At 42.8% G+C, this 24,385-nt stretch overlaps 1 protein-coding gene and 1 long non-coding RNA gene across 7 annotated transcripts in view; one reads left to right on the top strand and one right to left on the bottom strand.

Moving 5' to 3' along the window:
- LOC121924985 (LIM domain containing preferred translocation partner in lipoma) overlaps positions 1–24,385 on the bottom strand; it is a 318,874-nt gene that overhangs the window by 240,018 nt on the left and 54,471 nt on the right. Inside the window, exon 1 of one of the 6 annotated variants that reach the window (XM_042456644.1) lies at positions 18,928–19,257. The exons of 4 other annotated variants lie outside the window; for them this stretch is intronic. The gene's annotated coding sequence lies outside the window, so the exon portion shown is untranslated. Of the gene's footprint in view, positions 1–18,927; positions 19,258–24,385 lie in introns of those variants that run through there. One more of the 6 variants, XM_042456642.1, reaches the window with a different exon arrangement.
- On the top strand, positions 4,374–7,026 carry LOC121924988. Its single transcript, XR_006102777.1, has 3 exons — positions 4,374–4,608; positions 5,275–5,405; positions 6,952–7,026. It is a non-coding gene; the product is annotated as an uncharacterized LOC121924988 (long non-coding RNA).

Genomic DNA, 24,385 nt, shown 5'->3' on the forward strand with positions numbered 1-24,385 from the left:
GAGACGCAGGTGCTTTTGCCACAAAACCTCTCTTTTCAGAAATTAATGACTTAAATCAAGCTGTGTCCCAGCCCACCTCTGAGATTATTAATGCAGGACAAAAATTTGCAACAGACAAAAGGGCAATTTCCCCCTTCAGTGTGCAACCACAGCCTTGGGTGTTCTCCACAACAGACATGAGCAAAATGGGGATGATGGGACCCACTTTTGGAGCCTCTGAAGCCTTCCAAACCTGCACTTCCCCAACCCCAACACCTTCCAAACTCTACTAAAAAGATGCAGCATCATTTTCAGATATCGTTTGCCAGAAAAAATACACGGAGAGCCCCCCAAAACATTCAAAAACACCCCGAATCTTACACCAAAAGCCCTCCAAACCTCAAAATACTGTGGTTTGGGGGGGTAATTTGTGTGTGCCTTCAAGTCATTTCCAACTTATGGTGATCCTAAGGAGAATCTATCATGGGATTTTCTTGGCACGATTTGTTTAGATAGAGTTTGCCTGTGCCTTCCTCTGAGGCTGAGAGAATGTGAGTTGTCCAAGTATGGGTATGGCTAGATCAGCTACTTATTTGAATCAACTTGGGAATCCATCTGCATTGTAGAACTAATGGAGCTTGATACCACTTTAAGTGCTGTAACTCCATCCTATGGACTCCTGCGGTTTGCAGAATTCAAAAACATAGTCTGGAAAATCAGCATGCAAAGGGATCTTGCAGCACCTTTGAGACTAACTCAAAGACAGAAGTTGGTAGACATTGAACTTTTGTAGACTTGACCCTGCTTCCTCAGATGCATGTAGTTTTGCAAGGTCTTTAGCCTTCTCTGCCAAAGAAGTCTAGTGTCTCACCAAACTACAAATCCCAGGATTCTGTAGGATGGAGCCATGGCTGTTCAAATAGTGTCAATCTGCACTATTTCTACAGTGTAGATGGACCCTAAGTCATATCTCCTGGCCTGATACACACTAACCCTGACCTACCAAGCATCTGCTGCTGTGAGCAAAAGGGATCTGTTCTCCTCTTCATCAGGATGCAGCACAGTTGTATTTCCCCTCCTATTACCACCAACAATCTCCAGTGCAACAATCAGAAGCAGGATTGCTCCCTGCATAGGAGATCACTGGCAGCAGAGGGATGGAAACAGCAGTGTGCCCCAATCGACAGGAGAACAGACCTCTATCGTTCACAGAGGCTGCTGCCTGGTAAGACAGCTTTGGAGGACTTTCACAATCCCTATATATATTTGCTACACTATTGTCATGATTATGAATATGTAAGAATTTTAAATACAAATCAGTTATAATTGACTAACTCTAGCATTTGCAACTGCGATCCTGAATACCAGTCTAAAACAATATTACAGGTTGAGTCTCCCTTATTTGGAATTCCGAAATCCAAAATACTCCAGAACCCCAAAATTGTCCACATGGTGGGCTGAGATAGCAACACCTTTGCTTTCTGATCATTCAGTGGTCATAAATTTTCTTTCATGCACATAATTATTAAAAATATTTAGTATAAATTTGTCTTCATGCTATGTCTATAAGGGGTATTTTTTGTGGTGGTGGTAGTTGTTTTGCCGTCAAGTCATTTCCAACTTATGGCAACCCTGAGGCAAACCTATGAGAGGGTTTTCTTGGTAAGATTTATTTAGAGGAGGTTTTCCATTGCCTTCCTCTGAGACTGAGAGCATGTGGCTTGCTCAGGGTCACCCAGTGGGTTTCATGGTCCATCTGGGAATTGAACACTAGTTGCTAGAGTTGTAGTCCAACACTCAAACCACTAAGCCATGCTGAGGCTCTCTCAATAAGGAGTACGCGAAACATACATGAATTTCATGTTTCAATTTGGGTTCTATGTACAAGATATCTCCTTATGTAGGTACAAATATTCCAAAATCTGGGGATAAAATCCAAAATCCAAAACACTTCTGGTCCCAAGCATTTCAAATAAGGAAAACTCAACACGTATTAAAAATAATTTCACATTTGGGGAGCCACAGCTAAGGAGGCCCAGAGTAGACAATGCATCTACTCTGGCACTGTCTCCACGGCATATCTGCAGATCTCCTGGATCTTTTCCCACCAGCTGCTCCTTGAACCACTTAACTGGAGATGATGTCAGGCAAAGAGACTCAGACTATCTGTTCCGAAGGCCAGACATGTGGTCTTTCATTGAACTAGAGGGTCTCTCCCTCCCGCCCTGTGAACATCTACAGTTGCCTTACACCGAGGCGTTTATGAGGGCCAGGCATGCCGAAATCTGAACCTGTTTTCCATGAACTGAAGAGCTGAACTCAACATGCACTTGCATTGCAGGCTTCATGGCAAGCAAGCTGAGAAATGCCTTTGCAATCAGGGACATCTTAGCCTCTGGGAGGCATTCACACAGCAGACCCAAAAAACATCTCAGGCTCGTGATCTGGTCTCTTCGTCACTTGCCTTTTAAACACAACAGAGTCCCCTACAAACATGTCTCCCTGGCCGACCCAAAACTGTGGATCCAAACAGTCAAAGAGGCGGCATCCCCAAATAGTGCTACATGTTCCATGAGAATGTTTCACCAAGTCAGCGATCACATTTCCAGTTCTCTTAGGTCTCTCATTTAGGTTATGGGTCAGCGTCAAAAAAGGACGTTACTCAAGTTTGTGAAGTTTCAGTGGGCTTGTGCTAGAGATATATTCATTGGATTGTGTCCATCGCAACTGTTGTATTCTGTGTTGTGGTGTTATGCTCTAGTCAGGAACATTGGGAATAACTCTAGCACATGAAAGGAGGATGAATGAAAATCTTTCCATCCAAGGATCCTCTACAGGAATTCTTTATTTGGATTTCTTATAGGTCTGAATCCTAGAGCCAGTGTGGTTTAGTGATTTGGGTTCAGGGTTCAATACCCCACTCATCCAGGGAAACCCAGTGGGGGGCCCTTGGACAAGTCACCCCCTTTCAGCCCAAGAAAACCATGTGACAGGGTCACCATAAGTCAGAAATGACTTGATAGCTGCAATCCAAGCACTCTCAACAGATGACCATACACCTTTTGCTTCAAAAGGAGGCTCCACCACCATCCAAGGCAGCAGCGTCTTCCACTGTCAAACAAACAGACCCTACCATAAAGAAGTTCTTCCTAATGCTGAGGTGGAATCTCTTTTCCTGTAGCTTGAACCCACTGCTCCATATCCTAGTCTCTGGAGCAGCAGAAATCAATCTTGCTCTATCCTCAATATGACATCCTTTCAAATATTTAATACCAGGTGCTGGAGACCCTGTCTCAGAGGAAGGAACTCAGAAAACCACCTCTGCAGATTCCTTTCTGAAGAAAACTCTATGTTCATGGGTCTGACATACAACATGAAGGCACATAATAGCACCATGCAGATATTATCACCACAGTACAGATCTTCCCAAAGGAACCAGATGCCATCTGATTTTGGAAGCTAAGCATGCCCAGCCCTGGTTAGTACTTGGATGGGAGACTGCCAACAAATACCAGGAAACATTTTAGAGGAAGGAACTTGCAAAACCATCTCTGAGGATTCTTTGCCTTAGAAAACGCTTTGAAATTCATGAGGTCCCATAAGTCAACAGGTGACTTGAAAGCATGTATACACATAATACAACACAGGGGCTAAAAACCCTAACGGCCCCAGATCCTGCCTGATGTAGGTGAGTATTGGATGGCAGAGCACCAAGGAATACCAGGTGCTGTAGGTTATATTTTCAGAAGCAGGAACTGGCAAAATCACCTCTGCCTAAGAAAACCCTTTGAAATTAACGGGGCCACCCTAAGTTAGCAGGTGGCTTGGAAGGCATGCGCAAACACACACACACACACACACACACACACGTATATTTATTACACTGATTTACTATTTTAAGCAAACATTAAACAGAAGGCAGAAGACAGATGACCTTAAAACTCAAAACATAATGAGGCAGAGAAAGAAGTAACTTCTAAAAAACATGTTCCTGGGCTGTATTTGGCATGCCAGATCAAAAGAGGGTCTGGGGCTCAGCTCCTGGTGGAGAGAGCTGTGCGATAGTGTGAACAAGGTCAGAAGCATCTCTGGAGATGAACTCAAGCAAAGCACATGATGAGGAAGATTATTTTTGAGTGTCAGCTCCTGCTGGGAAGAAGGATCTAGGGTTACATTTACAAAGCTAAGCGGAAACCCCAGAGCCCGTCCTGTTTATGGGCTGATGCCGACCGGCGGCTAAACAGCCCCATGCCTTGCGCCCAGAGGATGGCAATCTGAGCAATGGAACAGGTGTCACCATAATTAAGTGTCCGTTACACTATATGCCTGAGAGAAGAACATAAAACTGCCACTGCCCACTCTTGCCTCCCAGCTCAACCCATGCCATCCCACAATGGACACAACAACCCGACTGATCAATTTTGTATCACAGCCAGAGAAGATGAGAATGTACAACATGCACTCTGGCCCTTGAAGCAGCTGGTGCCAGATGCCGTGGCTGAGACAAGGATGAAGGGTCCCTCGTGTTGAGCTCCTTTCGACTACATCTGACCTGTATTTATCTTTTGTACAGGCTGTGCCCATGCCCTGATGGCCGTTGCAAAATTCTTACTGAAGCTCAAAGTCTTGGTAACACTTGTGATGCTCTGACAGCTGAGTGTGTTCATTTAACACTAGGGAGAATGAGTGAGAGATCCGAGTCTTCTCCTTGCAGGGCCATAAAGTCGCAGAGCTGGAGGTGGCCCAAAGGGCCATCTAATCCAATCTCCCAGACAATGTAGGGATCCAAAACTAAAACAACCCTGAGAGGTGGGCATCTGACCTCTGTTTAAAGACCAGTGAAGAAGGGTAGTCTATATACAGTTAAATATCTTCTGCCATCAGGAATTTTTTCTCCTAAGATTTAGTTGGAATCTTTCTCTGAGACTGAATCCACAAGTTGAACAAACCCAGCTCCCTAAGCCACTCCTCATAGGGCTTGGTGGCTTTGAAACCTTTCACCATGTTGGTTGGCCTCTTCTGGTCCCATGTATTTCAATGGCTGCACATGTGCCCTTTTGTTCCCTCCCTGCTCACTGTCTGCAAAAAGCCAGGTCGCAGATCCTAAGGCTGTGAAAAAGGAGGGATGACTGTACTTCTGCATTAACCTTGAATTTAATTAACTGTGACTCTTTAAGTCTCTGCTGTCTCTGCCTTGGAAAGAAAAGCCTGTACACACATGATTAAGACTTCAATGTCAGGTACCAGGGGTCCTAAATATTCATTGATATTTACATACCCTCCAACATTTCACAGGTGAAAACTGGGAGACGTGGCAATCAAGTATCACCAGAATGGGGTCAAGATGGCAAACCTACTGATGAGGAAGAACACAGGAGCTAGGAGAGGCTGCAGCGGTTTGGTTTTGCCTGAGCCATCTGGAAAGGGTGAGATTCCGCCTCCTTCTCTACTTGAGTGAATTGTGTGCAAACTAATTTAACAGAGGTGATATGATAGCTCTGTTTAAATATTTGAAGGGATGTCACAATGAGGATAGAGCAACCTTGCTTGCTGCAGCTCCAGAGAATAGGAACCAGAGCAATGGATGCAAACTACAGGAAAAGAGATTCCATCTAAACATTAGGAGGAACCTCCTGACAGTAAGAGCTGTTCAACAATAGAACACGTTCCCTCAGACTCTGATGGAGTCTCCTTCTTTGGAGGTTTCTAAACAGAGGCTTTGATTAGTATTCCTGCATGGCAGGGGGGTTGGACTGGATAACCTTGGAGGTCTCTTCCAGCTCTATGATTCCATGACACTCAATTTGAAGCAACTGAAGTAAGCTGAGGAAAAATGGGGAAGTGGGAAGAGAATTGAGGACATTTTAAAAGGAGCTGAAGAAATGGGAAGGCAGAGGACCAATATGGACTGTTGCTGCCAAAGCAGAACCATAGGATGATATGCTGTCCTCCCAGTCTGTTAAGCCAGAGGCTCATAGCCAACTCCCTCCAACCTTATCCCAGTTCAGCTAAACCCAGGAGCTTTCCCCAACTGTACTCCTGTGGGTTTGCAATTCCTTGGCTTTTTAAACATGGTCTCCTGACTCGGAGATCAAAACCAGTTAAGTGGGAATTAGGAGGAAAGCGCAGACAGGCAGCTGCTCTCTGACTGGAGGCAGAAAACGTTTTCTGGCAGGAAGAAATAATGTGCCTTCTCGCGCATCATGCCAGAAGATATAAGTACCAAAACAATCCAAGAGACATACGCTTGGGAGTCTCTTTCTCTCTCTCTCTCCTCCCTCCCTCCTTTGCATGTCTCTTTTCATGGTTTCTACCATGCGCCCCCTCTCTCAAAGGCTTCTGTCACTGTGTGCTCTCAGCAAGATATTTTTAAATCTCTCGCTGCAGCTCATAACTGCGAGTGTATCAGCCAAAATACCTCCCACTGAAGGGAGTTATATATAGATTGGTGCACAGCCAGCAAGCGCGCATCAGAAGTACAACATGCAGCCAATGCAGGTCAAGTTGTAAATGTCTGCAACTAAAGGAACTTAAGAAGGGCTCAGCTGGGTTCAAACCCCATGGCACAGCACAGCACAGCACAGCAAGGCTGGCACTGTGTCTTCTGCCAGGGTCAGAATCAGCATTGTTCAAAAGCAAGGCACAGAGGCATTATGTCTATCTTCTATATACTTACCTTGTTGACAGTAGACAGAGTGATGTTCTGCCGAAATGTAAGTGGCTCAGCTTTCCACCTATCTTGGCAGGGAGCCATGAACAGAACATGAACCAGATTCATCTGCAGTGAAACTATTGGTGCATCTCACCCAGTACTGCTTGTTCCAATAGACTGGGGGCTTAGAAGGTCAGGGTCAAGAAGGGGTCTTTGCTGGGTCTCTTCACCTACCTTCAATCATCCAGAAGGCCCAAACTTGGAGCCTTATTTACTTTATTTATATGAATGATTTCTATCCCACCTTTCTTCCCATGCAGGATCAAAGGTGGCCTTCAAGAGATCAACTGTGTCCTTTACAACTCAGCTTTGGGTGCTTGGTGGGGACAGAGTGATCAGACAGCCTTTGATCTTTTGGAAAAGTGGTATATAAATAAAATTTATTATTATTATTATTATTATTATTATTATTATTATTACTATTACTATTACTATTATTATCCTCCTTTTTCCAGACACAGTCTACGTTTCAACCTTATGTCCAGGAGGAATTCCAAAATTTCCTCCATTCTGAGCAGGGCTAAGAAGCATGAATTTATATTTATATGAGTGTTTTCAGCTTCTATTTTAGTATGTTCTCCATTTTGAAGTGGCTTGTCCTCCTTTGTGGTTAGGACATCTGGTCACCCTGGGTGGGGATATAAATCTTTACTACAGCCTTAAACACAAGAAAAAATCAACAGGTCTCTCCCTACTAGGTGAGATGATCAGAATATTTGTGTATTTTTCAGAAGTTTTCTTCTGCAATCATCAAACTGCATTTTAAAAGGACAAATAAGACATACACATTTTAAAACAACCCACATTTAAAATTCATCATCTAATTTACAGTTTAAAAATCATCTGGATAAACCTACCAGAAAAGATTGGCCAACTCAAGGATGTAGCTATTTTTTACCATTTCACACCTAAAACTGTTTCACTTGCTTCATTCGCATCTGAGTCACTAGGCCTACTCCTTTTTCTTAGGATGCCTAAACTGTGAAGTTTATCACACATGAGGAATTTCTCTTAATTTCGAATGAAAAGAAAGTGGGGCCAGAACGCATTCACATAAAGTCGCTACTTTAGTGAAATTACATGAATGCTCATTGCATTTGAACTGGCTCCCCATTGCCCAAAAATAGCATGCCATTGCCCGAATTTGCATGTGGCGGTCTATCACACAATAACGTGAAACCCCATGATTGCGCTCGGAGTGACTTCCCATTTCCCAAATTTGTGTGTGGCGGTCTATCACTCAATAATGTTAAACCCCATGACTGCGTTCAGACTGCCATTGGATTATACTTTCAATTTCCCTTGTCTGATAAACTCCATAATCTCTAAATGCTCACCTGAAGTTTTAAGTTTCTGCAGCGTTACAAATCAAGGGACTGAAGGAAATTTTTTTAGTGGGGGCAGAATATTATTTGTGAAGCAATAGTCTCATTTTGCATACAGACACCCCATAACTACACCTCTGATTGAACTGGACATCTATAGATGTCCTGCAGACTGCAGTTGGGTTCCAAAAATGTAGCTGTTCAGGACTTACTCTGTGCAAAATTTGCACATTTTGTCCAAAAAGCAGCATTTTTCTGTGCAGAAAATAAATATTTCTATAAGTAAATATAATTTTCAGTGCTGAAAATGTCCCTTCCTGTTTAGAAGACACTGCTTTCCACACCAAAAAAACATGCAAATTTTGCACAGAATTTTGCATAGAATGAATCGACTGTACAATGAATCGACTGTAAATAATCTTCAAAAAGAATTACTATAAAGAGCTGTGCTTAATAGATTTCAAACTGTTGAGACTGTGAAATGACAGTGATAGGAAATCAAAAGTTGTATATATCAAGCTAAAACAAATGTTCTATTAAACCAGATGTAGTAGAAGAAACTTAGAAGTAGTTACATTAGAGTGATCTTTTTTCTTTTTTCACATACAGTAATTTTTAGTGGTGTGTAATGGAATGAATAGGATGTGAAAAATGCAAAGCTGACATAAATCTGTATAGTTATGTTTTAATAATTTTTTTTAAAAAAAGTAAATACTCTTCAAAAACTGCACAAAAATCTCCATATTTAATGAGTCTTGAGCATCCATGGATTTTGGTATCCACGATGAGTCCTAGAACCAAACCCCAGCAGATACTAAAGGCCCACTATAATGCTGGGAAAGGTGGAAGGCAGTAGAATGAGAGGAAGACCACATGCTGGGTGGACAGACTCAATCAAGGAGACCCTGGGACTGAGCCTGTAGGACCTGAGCAGAGCGTAAGAGGTCAGAAGACCCCATGAGTGAGGTGTCTATTTCATGGGTCACCATGAATCAAAGGCAATGTCAAGGCAACAAACAAGAAGGAACATCTGCATTCAATTGCAGAAGTGGGTTTTCACATAGGGTGCCACTGTGCATACAGATGCACATGTCATAAGAAGTACATATATACACGTGTGCATGAGGTGCACAATTCAGTTGTGTATGCAGATGTCCATTCAGCTTCTGTGGTGTTGCTACTGGACACAAGATTTGCATAGCACCATTAAGGCAGATCTCTGCACGTGGAGAAAAATAGGTTACACAACCACTCACATAAGATCTTGGTCACATATTTGCATATTTTGTATGAATGTTCTCTCTCTCTTGCTCTCTCTCTTGCTCTCTCACTCTCTCTGGCAGCATCCCAGCCCACACGTTCTTGGCCTTGTGATTGATTAACTATTTTATTTCGTCAGACAGGGAAATGTTCACTCAAGGAAACTCAAAGAGCTTTTCAGCAAAAACAAGCAGCTGAGGTGATTTTTTAGGAAATCTAGGAAAGCCTGTGGACCTCTGGAATTTTTAATCACTGTTGCATTGCTGCATCTTGCTTAGAGGTTAGAGGTGATTTATATTTTAGTTAGAGCTGCATTTTAAGACGCATTATGATTATGGCTGGCATCCTGTTAGTGGCATACACAGGCCTAAATGTATGCTTGATTATGTCTGTTTTTGCCCTGCTCCCTAGAGCTGCTGTAGACCTGTTGAAGCTGAGGCTATGACCCTGCAGCAATACACAAAATGATTACATCAGCTACTGGGACCTCTGGAGGAACATGGTGGACTTCAGTGGATAGTGTAATCATTTTACGTCAGACTATAGGAACCTAGTCAGACACTTCTCCGATCCTCCTCACCACAAGGCACAGAATGGCCAGGAGAAGGGTTTAGCAGCCCTATAATGGGACCAAAGGGTTTGATTAGCTGCCTTGAGTCCCTAAATTGGGAGAAAGGTGAGATATAAATAAATAAAAAAATAAAAATAATAAAATAATTATAGGCAAAATTGCATCCTATGCACACCACTAACTCTCAGTGGTTAAATGATCAAACTCTCAAATGCTCACAATTTCTCTCATCCTTGACAAGAAAGCATGTTGAAAATTCACTCAAACCCTTGCAAATTCTCAAGATTTAAAACATGGAAAATGGCAAGTTCTCAAAAATCTCTCAAATTCTTTTATTCTCAGCAGAAAGCAATGCATTGAGAGCTCCCATATGAGCCTGCCCAAAATTTGAGATCCTCAGCGATGCCCCTGCTACATGTCCCAGGACTGTGCAAGATGAAGTTGTTGTGGACATGTGACAGGGCTTTCTCTGTAGCAGGGTCTCCACTGACATGAAGGGAGAAATAAAAGAGTGGTTGTCAGCCAGTTCAGAAGTTGTTACAGCAAGACAGTAGTTCAGGTAAACAAAGCCAGCATGGAGTAAAACAGAATCATCAACCATCAATCATAGCCAGCCCAAGGTCAAGAAAACACTGCAAGTCACCCAGACATAATGGCTGCAAGTAATAAAGATGCCAGGGAGCTGCTCGGAGATTTATAGGCAGCTGTTTCAAGACACCAGGTGCTTAATGAGTCAGTGTCTCCTATTTAACAGTCGCTGCGATCTGCATAGTATCTCCTAATCTCTTTGACAGTCTTCAAAAGATGGCAACGTATCCTCAGCATTGCAACCTCCTGCTGAGGAGTAGCACTCCCCACTGCTACTTCCTCAGATTTGAAGAATCCAACGTCATCAGGAGCTATGAATTCCTGGAAATCAGACTCCTCTGTGTCTGAATCTACCAACCCCAGAGGGTGAGTTATGGTAGCCATCCTCTCAAGCAGAGAGAGAGAGTAAATTCGCCAAGGTCATCCAATGGGTTTCCATGGTTGAGCTGAGATCCAAAGTGTGGTCTGCTGAAACCTAGCATTCTAACCACTATACAATGCTGACTCACAGCTCATATTTACATGCCATTAAAAAGACTTTTGGGCCAAAATGCTCTGAAGGCACCAGATCCTGTCTGAACTTGGAATTCAAGCAGGGTCAGCCCTGGTTAGTACTTGAATGGGAGACCACCAGCAAATATCAGGTGTTACAGGCTGCTGTGTTTCAGACAAAAAAAGCTGCAAAATGATCTCTGAGGATTCCTTGCCTAAGAAAGCCTTATGAAGTTCATGGGGTCACCACAAGTCGACAGGTGATCTGGAGGCACACACACAAAACTGACATAACTACTGGCATATATACCTCTCTAGTCTTTTTTTGAGATCTGAAGTGGTAAAGATTAGATCCAAGCAGACCAGTCATATGAATTGCAAGCTCTGTGTATTTTCTCAGTATCTTAAATAACTTCTCTGCTTTCTTCTCTTCTCTTTGCCACATCCACCAGTTCCAGGAACCATCCTTATGGCAAATGCAGATATTTGAACCATGTTCTGGCTCGTCATCTGGCCAGCCCATATTTTTAAGTCTGAGGCTGTTAATTTCCCAGGACAGGATTTTTGTGGCTTTTGGCCTTCTTCTGTTTGCCAATTGCCATATACATTTATGACACATTTAGCAATAAAGTGATAAATATGTAATAACCAGCATTCCTGGGCTACTCTGCACAACATTTGCTACTTATTAGCTCTCTCCATAAAGACTCAATCAAAAGAAAGCAAGCAAAATGGCTGCCCAGTCCCTTTAGGAATTAGAGATGCAAATCTTCACAATCTTCATTCTCCTAGGGAAAAATGGGTAACTCTGCCATTTTCCTCCTCAAAAATCCTCATAAACTGTAGACTTATTATTATTATTATTATTATTATTATTATTATTATTATTATTTTGCAAAGGACTTGATGTGATCATTTTGCACAGAATGTTGTTTTTTCCCTACAGAAAATGTTGTTTTCTATATTGTTGTTGTGTGCCTTCAAGTCACTTCCAACTTATAGCAAGTTAAGGCAAACCAATCATGGAGGTTTTGCATCAAGATTTTTGTCTTTCCCTTCGTCTGAGGCTGATAAAGTGTGACTTGCTCAGTGTCACCCAGGGTATTTCCATGGCCAGGTGGGGATATGAATCCTGATCTTGAGAGTTGTAATCCAGTGCTCAAACCACTATGCCACACTGGCTGGTTTTCTGCATAGGAAACTTATTTTCTGCACAGAAAATCCCACTTATCTGTGGCACCCATTGTGCATTTCTCACACAGAATAGGTCCCAAAGTGTACAGGTGCTTGTACCTCCAGTGTTCTCCTCATCAAGACTTCCCAACTCTCAGAAAACCTGTTGTTGTTGCTGTTGTTGTTTGCCTTTAAGTAGTTTCCAATTTATGGGGACCCTATCCTGGTGTTCATTTGGTGTTCATTGTCCCAAGGGGGTATGCCTTTGCCTTCCTCTGAGGCTGAGAGAGTGTGACTTGCTCAAGGTCACCCAATGATCTTCCATGGCAGAGCAGGGATTCAAACCCTTATCTCCAGAACTGTAGTCCATCACTCATATCACAATTGTTTGAATATTTTCTAGTTCCAGGAGAGATTATTCAGCCTGCCTGCCTGCCTGCCTGCCTTCCTTCCTCTCTCTCTCTCTCTCTCTCTCTCTCTCTCTCTCCCTCTCTTTTTCTCTCTTTAGAAAGACAGTTGGTCACTTCTGAGGGGGCAAGGGCACATAAACTGTCCCCGAGGCCACATGCAAACCCCAGGCACCAAAGTCCACCACTCCCCCCCTCAAAAAAAAAAGGGGGGGAGGTTGCATCTATATCTTCTACAGCATGGAGAAGTGATAATAGTAAGATACCTATTCTATAGTTAAAGCCATAATCTTAAAACACATGGAAGCAGCTTTGGCCAGCATGTACAAAGAGGATTAAAGACCATAATTGTCCAGAAACATAAAGACTGCTGTCATCATGTCCACAACAACATCAAAAAAGAGGTGGTCATTGCAGCCCATTGCAAGCTTATCTCGCCCCAGGGATTCCTTTTGGGAGCTTGTAGGAAAGATCAATTGCTCGGAAAATGATAAGAATCCTAAAGGTACACAAATTCTTTACTGCTCCTGACTGCACTCATCCCCATCATCCTGATGGCTAATAATTGTATACACTGGACATGCGTAAAATGCTGCCCACAGGTCACCACTTTCAACATGATGCCCCAATAAAGTCCATTCCAATTGGGGGTGTTTGTAGGGGAGTGCGAGGGGCACACACTGCATTGGGTGACACCTCAGATGCACTTGTGGGAAAAGACTGCCTTGTGGTGTGTACTGCTGCCCCTCTCCAGGGGTAGACTGGGACTCCCAGAGACTGAAGATCCCCATTTGGAAGGGGCAAGGAAGCACACCATGGCAAATACCTGGAGGCTTCTCCCTTTACCGAATGGCACCAGGACCCGTTTGGGACTTGCAATCAAGGCAGGTAGACCAGAGTAATCTGGGACACAGATGGTCCTTTTGGCCCAGTCCACCTTCCCATCAGCCAGTCTTTCTTTTCCATCATGTTCCAATTATTCCTGAAGGACCATTGGCTTGGCAGCTCCAAGCCTGAGGATGATGCATGAGTTACCACACTGGGGTAACACCAGTCATGGCATAGTGGTTTGAGTGCTGGACTACAACTCTGGAGGCCAAGGTTTGATTCCCAGCTCAGCCATGAAACCCATTGGATGACCTTGGGCAAGTCACACTCTCTCATATTATGGTGCCATAACAAACTACAAATCCCAGGATCCCACAGGATACGGCCATGGCAGTTAAAGTCTTGTTGAACTACATTAACTCTGCAGTGTAGATGCACCACACACAGGACTGTGGCCCCGCTTCAACTGTCACATGAAATCCTGGGATGTGTACCTTCATGAGGCAATTAGAACTACAAATTCCAGGATCCTGCAGGACACAACTAAAAAGCAGGGCCAAGCACAATTGCTAAAGATACACAAGGCTTTCCAAAAAGCCACACACAGAGCCACACTTAATCTTTCCCATCTCTCTCTTTACTGCCAAGTATTTGTGTTTGTACACGCTGGCCAGCAGGATGTAAACATAAACCAACAGGAATTTCTTTGAGTTTTGAAAGTATTTGTTCCAAGCAAACCAGCCTTCTTCATCCTTCCCAAAAGCAGTGGGTTTTCTTTCATTGGAGGTTTTTTAATGGAGGTTGGATGGCCATCACTCAAGAATGTGGATTCCTGCACTGACAGGGGGCTAGAATAGATGACCCTTATGATCCCTTTTCACCTCTACATTGCTAAAGTTGAGAGATTTACACCTTGCTGAAGGACATCTGCTTGTTCACCAGCATTAAAATTATAGCAAGACTCCACCAACATCTTTGCATGAACAGATTAAGCAAAACCAGAGATTGGAGAAGGTATTGTTTTGAGTAAAACTCCCCAATTTATAGACTATAGCAAAGCCTTTGACTGCATCATGAAAGACCATGGAATGCCCTTAAAGGCATGGTAATGCCAACACATCTGATAGTCTGACAAATTCAACCTAGACAATGAGAAAACAGAAGTAATAAAAGAATTCTCATACCGGGGATCAAACAGTGATAGAAAAGGGGACTGCAGTCAGGATATCAATAGAAGATTAGGAATGGGGAGGGTGGCCATGAAAGAACTAGAAAAGATTCTAAAATGCAAAGATATACAGCTCAGCACAAAAGTTAGAATCATACAAGCCATCGTATTCCCTATTACATGTATGGATGTGAGAGCTAGACAGTTAAGAAAGGGGATAGGAAGAAAATCCATTCATTTGGGATGTGGTGCTGGAGAAGAGTGCTACGGATCCCACTGACAGCCAAAAGGGTAAACAAATGCGTCCTAGAGCAGATCAAGCCAGAAACCCCCCTGGAAGCCAAGATGACCAAACTGAGGCTGTCGTATTTGGCCACATCATGAGAAGGAAGGACTCATTGGAAAAGGCAATAAGGCTGGGAAAGGTGGAGGGATGTAGGAAGAGAGGAAGGCCACATGCCAGATGGATGGACTCTGTTAAGGAGGTCACAGGTTTTATGGGGTTGCAGGCTCTATTTCAGAGGAAGACAATGGCAAAACCACCCCTGAGTATCCCTTGCCTAAGAGAAAAAAAGTGGAGGACAGAGGGTCTTGGAAATGTCTCATCCATAGGGTCGCCATGAATCAAGATCAACTCAAAGGCAGTTGATCCCCAAATTCCCAGTCAGTCTTGTCACTGACCATATTGGACAACAAGGAGTCCATAAGAAGGAGAAGAAACATATCGTACTTTACCACTGCCTGCCTAGTAATTCTGGATATACTGCCTCTGTACACAGCGACACCATTTCAGCTGTCACAGATACTAAAATAACCTACACCACCTCTTCTTCATGACATGGGCTGCATCCACACTGCAGAAATAATCCAATTTGACAGTGCTTTAAGTGCCATGGCTCCATCCTATAGAATCCCAGAATTTTTACACTTTGTTGTGGCACCACAGCTCTCTGACCAAAAAAGTGAAATATCTCACAGAACTCCAGATCCCAGAATTCCATAGCATTAAGCCATGGGAATTCAAATGGTATCAAACTAAATTACTTGTGAAGTCCAGTTGCAGCCTTTCAGTGCATCTACACTGCCAGAGTTTAACAGGAATTTAGTCACATGTTAACTGCCATGGGTCCATCTTACAGAGGCCCTTTTGCTTTGCACAACTGTCATCCTATATTATACTTCTAAGGTTTCATCTACACTGCAGAATTAATGTAGTTTGGCATCTCTCTAACTGCCGTGGCTCAATGCTGTGGAATTCTGGGATTTGTACTTTTGTGGGATAGTTAGCCTTCTCTGTCAGAGAGTTCTGGTGCCACAACAAACTGCAAATCCCAGGAACCTGTAGGATGGTGCTATGGCAGTTAAAGTGGTGTCAAACTGGATTATTACTACAGTGTAGATGCATCCCCAAATAACCCTAACTAAACTGTGAATGAGAGCCAGCTTTCCTACAGTTCTGAAGACCAGGGTTCGAATGTCCACTCAGCCATCAAAACCCACTGGATGTCCTTGGGCAAGTCACATTCTCTCAGCATCAGAGGAAGGCACAAACCAACTGCCTCTTAAGATAAATTGCCAAGAAACCCCTTGTGATAGTTTTGCCTTAGAAGGCAAAACTGAGTCAGAAATGGCTTGAAGACACACGACAACAAAGTACTGCAAATGAGGTCCTAAATACCCTGCAGGCACCATCGAATCCCATTTGATCTTGGAAGCTAATTAAGACCAACCCTGGTTGGTACTGTGATGGGAGACCACCAACGAATACCAGGTGCTGCAGGCTCTATTTCAGAGGAAGGCAATGGCAAAACCACCTCTGAGTATCCCTTGCCTAAGAGAAAAAAATACAGGTATATATGAATAATTGATGGGGTCACCACAAGAGGACAGACAACCTGAAGACACATTCACACATGCATATAAACTGCAAATCCCAGGATTCCACAAGTTTTCATAGCAATTAAAGTGGAATCATAGTCAGAATAAACAGTCAGAATTCAGGGTCCCTGGGAGGAGTTTTCCCAAAATTTGTGATCTTCCTCAGAGGCCTTGTTGCATGAGCCAGCACCTCGTGAGGCTAGGATGGGGTCCATACACAGCCGGGCTTTCTCTGAAGCAGCGCAGTAACAGTGGAATTCCCCGTCAAGGGAAGTTAAACTGGCTCCATCTGTTTGGGGCTTTTGGTGGGCAGCTTTTGATGTTTGACACTTCTATGCCCACTTTAATAGTTTTTAAAGTATTTTTAGACCTATTTCTAGTTTCCTTTTAAAAGTTCTAAAAGATCCCTTCAATTTGTTTTAAAAGTCTTTATCTCTGTATTGGTTTACCCGTAATACATCCCTGGGGAAGCTGGGAGGCTAGATATAAATACAACAGACAGACAGACAGAAGAGATAATGGATGGATGGATGGATGGATGGATGGATGGATGGATGGATGGATAGAGCAAGAGAAAGAGAGAGAGAAAAGAGAGATGATGGATGCAGATGGACAGATAGATGCAAGCGTGAGAGAGGATAGATAACTAAATAGAAGAAAGGGTTAGAGAGAGAGAGAGAGAAAAGACAGACAGAGATGAGACAATAGATATATAGATAACAGAAAGAAATGATAGATAGATAGATAGATAGATAGATAGATAGATAGATAGGAGAGAGAATTTTTTTTGATATTTTGATGAAGGGATTAAAAGTCTTTGCTAGATAGCCTTAACCTACTCCCCTGAACTTCAGAAGGGATGTCTAATATCCCCCCAAAACTACAAATCCCAGAAGACAACTCATGACAATTAATACGGGATGAAACTGCTGTAACCATGTAATGAGGACATACTCTTCGTCTCTCCAACAAAATATCCAAAGCTTCATGGTATCCCATTCCATAAAGGAAATCTGCACTCTGTGAATTTCCCTGAAGCTTCTGCCAAATGTCACAGCTGTCCTAAAATAAAAATTAAAAAATAAATTGAAGGGTGCCCTGCCGTTTCCATTTCCCAACAGGAACGATTTCAGATATTTTTTGTGCTGACTTAGCTGGCTCCAATGTCACTTCCTTTCAGGAAAATGAGAGAGAGGAGAATGAATCTGGGATTTTTTTTACAAAGTGCACCAAAGGAGAAAAAACATAGAATGCAAGCACACACAACTACACCGAAAAGACAAACAAGGTGGAGAAATTGTTCCATCTACGATCTCAGTTCTCTTAGGTTTCCAAGGAATCAGAAATAAAATATTAACTCAGGCAATAAATCCACCTTCGGTCTGAAGAGACCCATAAATGGGCAGATCTTGGTGAGAGAAAAGCACATGGCAGATCAAATATAGCCGTTTCATAAATGCATTGAAAACACTCGAAAGAACACAGCATGTGGAGGGATTAGAAACTTTCAGAATTTGGAAGCATTTTCCAGGGGTTGTTGGGGTTTTTTTTTGGATGGCAGCTCCCAGCATCCCCAACACGCAAAGCAATGCAGACATGGAGCCCACGTGAATGTGCTGGGATTAGAGACTTTTACAGTTAGGAAACATTTTCCAGTGTTTGGATGGTAGCTCGCTCCCAGCATCCCCAGGAACACAGACATGGAGCCTACTTGGATGTGCAGGGATTAGAAACCTTCACAATTTGGAAATATTTTCTAGTTTTTTGGATGGCAGCTCCCAGCATCCCCAACACAGAGACACGGAGCCACTTGGATACACGGGGCTTAGAAACTTTCACATTTTGGAAATGTTTTCCAGGGGTTTTTGTTTGTTTGTTTGTTTGTTTGTTTTGTTTTTGGGATGGCAGTTGCCAGCATCCCCAAAGAACACAGTCATGGAGCCCCCTTGGCTGTGTAATTAGAAACTTTCACAGTTTGGGGGGGGAAATTCCGTGGTTTTTTTAAATGGCAGTTCCCAGCATCCCCAGCACCCAAATGAACACAGGCATGGATCCCACAGGGATGTGCAGGGATAAGAAACATTCAGTTTGGAAAAATTTTCCAGTTCTATGGATGGCCACTCCCAGCATCCCCAATACCCAAAGAAACACAGACCTGGAGCCTACACAGATGTGCAAGGATTAGAAACTTTCACACTTTGGAAATGTTCTCTGGGTTTTTGAATGGCAGCTTCCAGCATCCCCCAGACAGCTATGCTGGGAGCTGCCATCCAAAACAAAATGTGTCCAAACTCTGGCTCCCACACTAGGCCACAAAAGAGATACACACAATGAATCCCAAATCAGTTCTGCTCCTTGCTTTTTCCAGTTCTGCTGAGGACATCCACCCCTTTGGGACCCCAAATGCAGACGCATGATGTCCCCCTAATTTTTACCATCCCAATACACCATTGTGCACATATTTCGCACAAGCCTCCCAAGCCAATGCACTGTCCCCCGTGGTGGCCACCCCATTTGCCATGCCAATAAAAGCATGCACTACTTACACAATGCCAGGCTCTTCTCCCTCCCAGGAAAGGAAACAGGCTTTGGCCCTAGAGCGGAACGAATCCGGAGGCACTTCCAGGAGCAAGAGAGAGAACTCTGACCACCACCAGAGAGAAAAAAAGGGGGAAAAAAGAAGAGAGGGGAGGAAAAAAAAAGAAGAAGAAGAAAGAGGAGGAGGGGAATCCCTTATTCTGCCTCCAGGAATTCAGATTTTGCTTCCACCAGGCCTGACTCAACTCCACTCGCCGTACAATAGACCAAAGCATGGGTAAACATTTCCAAATATGGAGATGACAACGACAAAAGGGATGTTGGAAAAATCACCCTGCTTCAGCACTGACCGAATGCTCCAGAGACAAAATGCCAGGCCGTGGATCAATGATTAACCCCACGCTGTATATACAGTCTGGGCGCTACGCCCTATTAATACAGGAGAAGGAAAAAACTTCCTGCAATAAAGCATAGATCTCACCAAACTTCCTTACCAAAGATCGCAGAACCAGAGAGTCGCAAGCAGAAATGCTATGTTATTCATTCATTTGTTGCCGTCGTGTGCGAGTCATTTCCGACATGTGGGGACCCTAAGGCGATCCTATCACAGGGTTTTCTTGATATGTTTCTGCAGACAGGGTTTGGCATTGCCATCCTCTGAGGCTGAGAGAATGTAACTTGCCCAAGGTCACTCAATGGGTTTCCATGGCTGAGCCAGGATTCAAACTCTGGTCTTCAAGAGTCATAGTCCAACAGTCAAACCACTACACCATGCTGGCTTTTCCATTCATTCCTCCAACTCTCTAGATTTGTCAGGGGGTTAGGCTACACCTGAGTGTATTATGCAAACTGCTGTGGATTTTCACACCTTCACCTCCAAGAATAATAGCCTTCACTTTCCTCTGCATATTTGAATCTATTCATATTTATTCTCCCTCTCTCTGCTGAAAATGCACAGCTGTCCGAAGGCATGTGAAGGATATGGATGGCCACACATTAAAAATGTACATCCTTGTGGATACATACAGATCCACAAAACTGTTTTTTGTGGAGTTTAAGCATGGTTTTTTTTTTGTGGGGGGGGGGGGGGCAAAAAAGTCCCAAAGTACAGTACTGTAAATCATATGTGGCCAAATCACACTGTAAAAAACTGCAACAAGGAGTATTTTTATAGTGTTTTGTGGGTTTTTCAGGCTATGTGTCCATGTTCTGGAAGAGTTGATTCCTGACGTTTTGCCAGCATCAAGAATAAATTCTTCCAGAACATGGACACATAGCCCGAAAAACCCAGAAAAACTATGGATGCCAGCCATGATAGCCTTCAACTTCACTGAGGAGTATTTGATTTGTGTAGACAGGGACAGCCATTCTACTTTTACAGCTGCTTTTGAAATGTCCCAGTTTCTCTTTCCTTCTCCCATGTTTCTCCTTTGTGGCAGACATCCAATGCTGCAAGTTGAGTTCAGTTTGCACTCAATTAACTCAGCAAAGAGGAGAAGAGGGGGCCAGGATCATGTCCATCCCAGAAGTCTCAGGCAAAAGCAAATAGCAATGGATATATTTTTTCCATTTGGAAATTAAAACAGAAATATTAGTTAAATGGGTCAACCCCAGAACAATGTAAAATGATGGGATTTTTTTTTCTTAACAGATTAGGGAATTGGGCCAAAATGAACAAAATGAATGTCAACCGGGGAAATGTAGGATACTACACTTGGGCAGTAGAAATGAAATACACTGATACAGGATGGTGTAACAACAGTACATGCAGAAGTGGACCATAGGCTGAACATGAGCCAACGGTGTGATACAGCATCCAAGAAAGATAATGTGATTCTAGGCTGCATCAAGGAGTAGAATATAGGTCAAGGGAAGTAGTAATAGTGAAACTCTATTCTGCTTTGGTCAGAAGAAACCTCACCAGGAATACAGTGTCCAGTTCTTATTCTTGTTATGCAGATCCAAGTCATGCTGAAATCATGTTGGTGTTCATGAATGAGAGATCTCCAAGACACCCTTGCATCCACAACTCAGGTCTCTCAAAGCCAGGGCTGCAGCTTTCTTCACTGAGTCTATCCAGCAGTAATGTGGTCGCCCTCTTTTCTTATAGCCTCTCACTTTGCCATTCATTATTGTCTTTTCTAACGAGTCATCTCATGCTATGGGCAAAGTATGATAGCTCAGTTTGATCATTCTGGCTTCTTGGGAGATTTCAAGCTCAATTTGAATATCCACAGAACTCTCCTCCAGCACCACACTTAAAATGAGTTGATTTACTTACGAAGAGCTTTCTTCGCTGTCCATTTTCCTCAGCCATGCATAGGAATAGGAAAAAAGATGACATGGACAATCCTAACTTTAGCATTCAGTTATATATCTTTACACCTCAGGATCTTCTCTAGTTCCTTCATAGCTGTCCTCCCAAGTCCAAGTCTTGTTCTGATTTCATGACTGCAGTCTCCATTTTGAGAGATGATTGAACCACAGCAAAGAAAGTCTTTTACTATTTTGATATTTTCAGTCTAAGGTTATGAAAATAATCTATGATCGTTATTGTCTTCATAATGTTCAAATGTAACCTTCATTTGCACTTTCTCGGAAATCTGAAGATAGCTCTGTAAAACCCAGGCCATGAGGCTATGGAAGGTATCAGCATGTCCATGGGACAGGATGGATTGCAAAACAGCTTAGACATAAACTCATGGCAAAGCACTGCCTTTTTTTCAGGGTAGACGCAGTCTGTATGCCAGCAGGCATCACATCCTTCTTCTGGGAATACTTAGCTGGCCACTGCTCAAAATCTGATGTTGGATGAAAGTTCATATTTTTTTTATCTGACAATGCAACCACTGGATAATTTATCTCCAAACTGTGGGATTCAAGTTAAATTTATAAATACTGGATACTATTTACCATCAGCATCCATGCTACCAAAATCAACCAGATTTTGATCAAGCCTTTTACATCTGTTTGTACACTCTCCTTTTATACCAGCTAAGCAACTTGGTCTCCGCCTCATGTTTTGGATTACAGCTCCTACAGTCCTGTGACACTAACAGCACAATTAGAGGCTGATGGGAGTTGTACCCCAAAATACCTACAGGGTACTGGGCTGCCCGTCCCTTTGCCAGAAAAGTTCCCTTTTAGATTACAACTCCCAGGATCCCCCAACCAATGTGGCTGCTAGCCGTGCTGGCTAGTTGGATTCTGGGAGTTGAAGTCCAACAAATGAACAAACTAACATCTGCACTCCCCCCCCCCCATGTTTGCATGATACTTTCTTAAAGATCATGCTTCCCCACCTCTACAACATGACAGCTTTAGTATGGCAGTGAAAATGTAATTAAAATCCCCTATACAGAACACAAGACCATATTCCTATAAGGAATACAAGACCATATTGAAACAGCAATAGGTCCATCTAAACTCAGCACATCTTTAAAAAGAAGAAGGGTTATTGACCTGCTACCTCAGGGCCAGAGCGGGAAGGGTTCCCCAAAGCCCATCACGACTAAACCCTTGACAGTGCAGGAACAAGATACTCTGAACTAGAAATACAGGCGGAGACTCCCTCATCCGAAATGCTTGGGACCAGAAGTGTTTTGGATTTTGGAGTTGTTGTTGTTGTTGTTGTTGTTATTATTATTATTAACCTTTATTTATGAAGCGCTGTAAATTTACACAGCGCTGTACATGCAATCTTTTTAGTTAGATGGTTCCCTGCCCTCGGGCTTACAATCTAAAAAGACAAGACACAGAAGGAGAAGGGAGTGGTGGAGGGAAAGGGTAAGACGTCCAGCAGTTCCTCTCTACCTCCGAGGCCTGGACCAAGGCAGATGGACTGGAGGGAGGGCTTGGCTTCAAAATGGAAGGTTAATCTTCATCCAGGGAAAATACATACTCTCAAGTAGGATAATACATATACAATACATATCAGGGATGATGGGAGTTGTAGCTCTTCACCTCTGGCTTGAACTCACCACCTGGTTGTGCACCGCACTGACCAGTTTTGGCCAGTGGTTATAGCTTAGCAGAGTTACAGAGAATAGGCTGAAGACCCTGACAAATTCTCCAAGCCTTCTCACTCTTGCTTCCACAGAAGTCTTCACCCTTCTTCAGGATCCAGCTGGTTCTTGTAGCTTCACCCAAGACACCAGACAACTCAGTAGTCTTATATAAAAGATCTACTTTATTCTACTATATACAGCTCCAATACAACAATACTCTACTCCTCACTATCCACTACTACTATCCACTCTACAACCCACACTATCCACTACTACAACCCACAAAATACATTGGGATTCATAGTCATTCTTATAGTCAATGCAAGACACCACCCACTGTTGTCTGTTTCCACCCAGTAGGCATGTACACCATTCTCATTGGTTCTCTTGGTTCATCCTACAATTAATTATTTCATCATCTCAGCCTTGACCACTTAACAATATTCAGGTGTGTCCAATTATTCACTATGCATCTCTTGTCCTTGGCTCTCAGGACTTGTTAATTGTATTACCATTTGCACCTGTTTGGTTCCCAATTGGCTTCTGCTGAGTCACCCTGACTCACACATACATGTTTTATTTCATTTACTGTATATCCCATGTTGCTTTTTTCTTGACAATACATAGCAATACAGGAAATGGTTCGATAAACAGGCAACAAAAGAACATCAGATAGTAAGCGACAATTATGCAATGCCTGGGAAGGCTTCTCTGAACAGGAAGGTTTTCAACTCCGTTTTGAAGCTAGTTAAAGAAGTGATGGCTCTTGCTTGTGGGGGAAGAAGGTTCCAGGAGTGAGGGGCAGCAAGTGAAAAGGGGCGTTCTTCAGATTTTGGAATATTTGCATGTGCATAATGTGATACCTTAGAGATAAGACCCAAATCTAAACATGAAATTCATTTCTGTTTTGTATACACTTTATACACATAGTCTGGAAGTAATTTTATTTGCAATATTTTTAATAATTTGGTGTATGAAACAAAGTTTGTATACACTGAACTATCAGAAAACATAGGTGTCACTATCTCAGCCACCCATGTGGATAATTTTGGAAGATTTTGGATTTCAGAATTCTAGATAAGGCAGGGACTGAGACCTTCTGGATGCTAACTATATCCAAGCAACACTCTGCAGTCTTCCTGGGCACATGCCATGCTATACACTGTGACTGTCTGCCAAGTAAACACACACACTGACACACACGAACATCTGGACTCAATATACATTCACTGCACAATAATAGGCAACTAGCAAAAGGTTTCAATTAATTTCAAGGCAGACACAACACTTTTTAATAGACCCATATTTCTGGGATTCCTTGTGCACGTGTTTGGAGTCAACCTCCCAGAGTTTCAGACACACGTGTCTTCAAAATCCTGAGGTCTAGAAAGATTCTTGTGAGTTAGAAATAATAATAATAATAATAATAATAATAATAATAATAATAATAATAATAATA

This window comes from Sceloporus undulatus, chromosome 3 (genome assembly GCF_019175285.1).
Source record: "Sceloporus undulatus isolate JIND9_A2432 ecotype Alabama chromosome 3, SceUnd_v1.1, whole genome shotgun sequence".
Classification (NCBI taxonomy): Eukaryota; Metazoa; Chordata; class Lepidosauria; order Squamata; family Phrynosomatidae; genus Sceloporus; species Sceloporus undulatus.